This window comes from Zingiber officinale, chromosome 10A, assembly GCF_018446385.1.
Source record: "Zingiber officinale cultivar Zhangliang chromosome 10A, Zo_v1.1, whole genome shotgun sequence".
NCBI classification, from domain to species: domain Eukaryota; kingdom Viridiplantae; phylum Streptophyta; class Magnoliopsida; order Zingiberales; family Zingiberaceae; genus Zingiber; species Zingiber officinale.
The window spans coordinates 50,973,053-50,979,052 of record NC_056004.1 but is presented as its reverse complement, the minus strand read 5'-3'; positions in this window follow the sequence as shown (position 1 = coordinate 50,979,052).

Here is a 6,000-nt window from a genome sequence, read left to right as displayed (position 1 = left end):
GGATGTCAAATTCACTCAACTCCGTCGTCCATTTGATGAGTCGCTCGGACGCTTCTGGATTCAGTAATACTCGCCCGAGCGGGCTATTGGTTTTGACAATGATGGTATGCTCCAGGAAGTAGGGACGAAGGCGCCGAGCGGCGAGGACTAGAGCGAAAGCCAGCTTCTTGAGCCCAGTGTAGCGAGATTCAGCATCTTTTAAAATATGACTAAGAAAATACACAGGCTCTTCCCCGCTCGCCTTCACTAGTGCCGAGCCGATTGCTTGCTCGGTTGAAGACAAGTAGATACAAAGTGGCTCACCCGCAGCCGGCTTGGCTAATACCGGGAGAGAGTTCAGATATGCCTTCAAATCTTCGAACGCCCGATCGCATTCTTCGTCCCAGTGAAACTTAGTGGCCTTGCGCAAGATTTTGAAAAAAGGAAGGCTCCGGTCGGCGATTTTGGATATGAATCTGGACAAAGCAGTTATCCGACCGGTCAAACGCTGCACTTCCCTCGTATTTCGTGGAGGCGGCATGTCTTGTAGAGCTTTCACCTTGCTGGTATTTGCTTCGATACCCCGCTCGGTCACTATGTATCCTAAGAAACGCCCTCCTTTTGCTCCGAACAGGCATTTCTGAGGATTTAGCTTGACTCCATATTTCCGTAACGTTCGGAAGGTTTCCTCCATGTCTTTGAAGAGATCAGCCGCTCGGACGGACTTGATAAGAATGTCGTCCACATAAACTTCCAGATTCCGCCCGATCTGCTCCTTGAACACTTTGTTCATCAAGCGTTGATAGGTGGCTCCCGCGTTCTTCAGTCCGAACGGCATCACATTATAGCAGTAGGTGTCGTCGGCCGTCACGAAGCTAACTTTTTCTTGGTCTTGCCGGGCGAGCGGCACTTGATGATATCCCTGATAGGCGTCGAGCATGCATATCAACTCGCAGCCGGCCGTAGAATCCACCAGTTGATCGATTCGGGGCAAGGGGTAAAAGTCCTTTGGGCACGCCTTGTTAAGGTCCCGGAAATCGATGCACACTCTCCACTTGTTGCCGGGCTTGGAAACTAGCACCACATTCGCCAACCAGCTCGGGAACTGGACCTCGCGTATATGGCCGGCCTCCAAGAGTTTCTCCACCTCCGCTCGGATGATGGCATTCTGCTCGGCGCTGAAGTCCCTTTTTCTTTGCTTTACTGGCCGAGCGTCCGGTCGGACATGGAGCTCATGCTGCGCTATACTTGGTGAAATTCCGGGCAGCTCATGTGTCGACCAGACGAAGACATCATGGTTTCTTCGGAGGCATTGGATCACCTCCTCTTTCTGATTCGCCTCCAGATCGGACGCGATGAATGTCGTGGCCTCCGATCGGGTCGGGTGTATCTGCACTTCCTCTTTTTCTTCATAAACTAAAGAGGGAGGCTTTTCAGTTATAGCATTCACCTCGATCCGTGGCGACTTCCTAGCGGAATTTGCTTCTGCTCGGACCATTTCGACGTAGCATCGCCGAGCTGCCAGTTGACCTCCCCGTACTTCTCCCACTTTGTCTTCGACGGGGAACTTGATCTTCTGGTGGAAGGTGGAGACGGCCGCCCGGAACTTGCTGAGAGCCGGTCGTCCCAAAATGACGTTGTATGATGAGGGAGAGTCCACCACCACGAAGTTTTCTATCCGCGTCCTCCTGAACGGCTCTTCTCCCAGTGAAATAGCCAACCGTATTTGTTCGACTGGCAGGACTTCATTGCCCGTGAACCCGTAGAGGGGGGTTGTCATGGGCAGCAGCTCGGCGTGGTCAATTTGTAGTTGATCGAAGGCATTTTTGAATATTATATTGACTGAGCTTCCTGTGTCAATAAATACGCGGTGAATAGTGTAGTTGGCTATTACCGCTTTGATGAGCAGAGCATCGTCGTGGGGCACTTCGACTCCTTCCAAGTCTCTGGGCCCAAAACTTATCTCAGGTCCGCTCGCCCTTTCCTGACTGCAGCCGACCGTGTGGATTTGGAGTTGCCTGACGCTAGCCTTCCTTGCTCGGTTAGAGTCTCCTCCGGTCGGACCACCAGCTATGATGTTTATCTCGCCCCGGGAAGTGTTGTTTCTATTCTCTTCCTCCCGGGCGGACGGTCTGGGCCGCTCCCTAGACTGCCGGGGATTGTCTTCTCGTCTCGGTGCATGATGCCGCTCGGGAGTTTGCCCTTGCCGCCTGTCGGGCATTGTCCGCTCGGATACCCGAGGCCTCTGTCGCCTGTCGGATGACGGTGATCTACGGCCACCACTTTGGGGAACGAGATGGGCAATCAGGGGCAGACTCCGACAGTCTCTGGTATTGTGGGTGTCCGTGCGATGGAATGAGCAGAACATGGGAGTCCATTTCTTCTTTGGCTTGGGCCGCTCAGCTGCTACTTCTTGCACATGGGACCTCCCATGGGGGGAGCGGATTGCTTCAGCCCTTGGTCCTCTTGGTGGTTGATGAGCTATGTGAGGCTTCCGCTCGGCAGGGGGAACCCGCTCGGTTGGAGCTTCTTTTTTCCGGGCTGCTTGGGCTTCCTCCACGTTGATATATTCGTTGGCCCGGTGTAGCATTTGGTCGTAGTCTCGAGGCGGCTTCCGAATGAGCGATCGGAAGAAATCCCCATCCACTAGGCCTTGTGTGAAGGCGTTCATCATGGTCTCCGAGGTGGCTGTTGGAATGTCCATAGTCACCTGGTTGAGCCGTTGGATATACGCTCAGAGCAATTCGCGGGCTTCCTGTTTGATGGCAAACAGACTAACACTGGTTTTTTGATAGCGCCAACTGCTTGCGAAATGGTGGAGGAAGGTCGTTCAGAAGTCTTTGAAGCTTGAGATAGATCCGTCCGGCAATCTCCGAAACCACCGTTGAGCCGACCCAGAGAGGCTGGTGAGGAAAACCCGACACTTCACCCCATCTGTGTATTGATGCAGGGTTGCCGTGTTATCAAACTTGCCCAAATGATCATCCGGATCGGTGGTTCCATTGTATTCGCCGATCGTCGGAGGCACGTAGTGCTTGGGCAGAGGGTCTCGTAGAATAGCTTCTGAAAATTGGCGATTAATCCGCTCGGGCGATGAGTCCGCTCGAGGGGCTTTTCCTTTTCTGTCTTGTCTAGGCATTTCATCCGAAGAAGATCCCCGATCTCTATTGGTTGCTGCAGCTTCGGGGGTGCGGAATAGGGCCCGATGAAATGCAACGGTGGCCTGCGGTGCTTCCGCTCGGCCACCAGACGCGAACGTTGCTTGCTGCTCCGGCCGCTCGGCTGCTGCTTTCTGTTTTTGCTCCACAAGCTTGGCGGCCCTCAACTCGATCAGAGCGTCGAGTTCTTCCGTGGAGAGCGTCACCGTGTGTTATCGTCCAGTCTCGTCCATTATTTCCGTTCGGATGCAGGAGCGTTCCCACAGACGGCGCCAAATTGATCCTGTCCGAATGTTGAATCAACCGACACTGGGCACGTGGCGCTCCCCGGCTGCTGACGTGGATCTTCGACTGGTTACACGAACCTCCGACGAACCTGCACAGAAGTCGGGCTGGGAAGGGGTTCCCGGCGGCGACCCTCCGACACTCAAGTCAGGCAAGCAAGTAGTAAAAAAAGTGGCTCCAAAGGTGTCGAACCCGTCCCTCCGGCGAAGTATAAGGCTTCTTATATAGGGCTGGAAGAAACTTATGCACACCAATCGAGGTAAACATGTGTTCTTAGCCCATACCTCGGTATGTGTTTGTCAGAGAGCTTACCTGACACCATACTGCTACAGTCCAAGCACGCTCTCGATGGAACAGCAGGACACCTCGTCGCCAGATTAGGAGTATGGCCTAGTCATAGGACTTGACCGCTGTCATAAGATATAAATTGTCCTCTCCTTACCCCATGATGAGGTGCCCGTCCGGCCGGCTGGACGGGGCGTCCGGCCGGCACTCATCTTACTCCACACCCAAAACCAATCATACCCCGTTCGTCTCTTCGTATGCCTCGGTATACTGGGTAGATCCTTGGTAAGGTGTTGTGGGGACTGCTAGCAGTATGTCACCTTGTCTTTGGCCTTCCGCTCGGCTCTTCGCTACTGTTCAATTGAGCGCCAGAACCCCGACTTCTGTCGGGGCGCCTTTTTCCATCGGTTATTCACCGGTTGGCCGACCGGGAGGTCGGCCCATCCTTCTCCGGTCGGCCACCTGACCTTTTGACTCCCACGTGACATTGACCCCTCAGAATGGGGGTCCCCTGTTCTAACCGCCGGATCAATATAAAAAGCTAGGCTTTTAGTATACATTCTAACACTGCGGACCTATCGATGGGTAATCCACCAAAGGTCTCTTTTGGTACTTTTGAAAGAGAAAATCGAGTACAAAGAAAGTTCAAACAAGTGCAACACACTACACTTGTCCTTTTGCAGTAATCAAATACACAAATGAAATGTTACCGACACTTTTAGAAATATAAGAAGGAGCACTCGTGTGTCGGTGTCGGTCTACCTATCATGATCGTAAGTTCTCGAAGCAGTTGTTGGGTGTAGCAGCTTCGCAGCAAAATCGTAGCAGAAGCTTGGGGCAGTCGAATGCTCAAAGCATGCGCAGTAGCTCGTATAGCAGTGTTATTTGAATGTCTTCTCGAGACTGCCTTATATAAGGCATGGAAGGCGCCTTCCATAGTCGTTAAAGGCGCCTCTAATAGGTTAAACTTGATCCCGAACAGTCCGACACTTATCCACGGTGAGGTCAAAATTTCACCCTGCGAAAGGTGCCTTCTATAGCCATGGAATGTGCCTTCTATAAACAGTATGAAAGCGCCTTCATTGCTTGAAGGCGCCTTCGGACACTGTTCATCCGAAGGCAAATATGCTTCTTTTATCCTGCAAAACAACATTAGCTCAAATAACCTGCAAAACAAATATTAGGACAATAATAATTAATAATAAAGAGTAGTAATTAGTTCCTGCCCTCCAAGGACCAAGAACTAGTTAATGTCTTAGTTTAGGGATCCTAAATAGACCTAAACTAGACCGACGCCTACTGTCCCTCAACCGGGACGCATCCTCACAAGGTCACTCTCCTCGAGTGACTTACCTTAACTTACCAACTTGTTAGAAGTCCGGTCAACTCGTCGACCTATTTAGACTTCATACCAGTTATCTAGTCAGCTCGTTGACCTAGCTGAATTTCTTGCCAGATATCTAGTCAGCTCATCGACCTATCTGGACTTCATACCAGCTATCCGGTCAGCCCGTTGACCTAGCTGGATTTCTTACCAGATATTCGATCAGTCCATCGACCTATCTGGACTTTTCCTGCACACTTAATCAAGTGATTAGATCACAACAAAACCTAACTTAACTTACCTGTCATTCATCAAAATCTAAGTTAGATCGTTAGTGCAAACTGCACTAATAATCTTCCCCTTTTTGATATAATGGCAACCTGGGCTAAGTTAGGAAAAAAAATGCAAGCATAAATAGACAAATGATATTTTTAAGTTATTCAATAGACAAATAAAATTTAAGTTATTCAAATTTCAGTGTTAGTTATTCGAATTTCGGTGTTTGCTAACTTAATCTCCAACTCTCCCTCTTGCCATTCATCAAAAACATGAATAGACAACAAAAAAAAATGTGAAGTAAAAAAATTTTGACAATAGGATAAGTTCTAGGATTACTTGGGGGAGTTAAAAAAACTTTTATTACCATAAAGGCTTTCAAAATAGTTTCAAAAACTATTATCTTTATAAACTATTTTAGAAATGAACTTAAGTATAGAACCGATTTTTAAGAAGCTTTGAAAATAATAAGGTTTTTATAAGACGTCTTTCAAAACAATTTTCAAATATGGAAAGGGGTTTCAAATTGATTTTTAAAGATATCTATAAAAAATTGTTGCAACACTTATATCAGGATTTTCACAAGGCTAAGAATAATTTTTAAAATCTATTTTTTAAAAAAAACCTTTGAAGATGCTTAAAAGAACTGTGAGGAAAAACATAAGTTTTCCAGAAATAAGATTTTGAAAATGC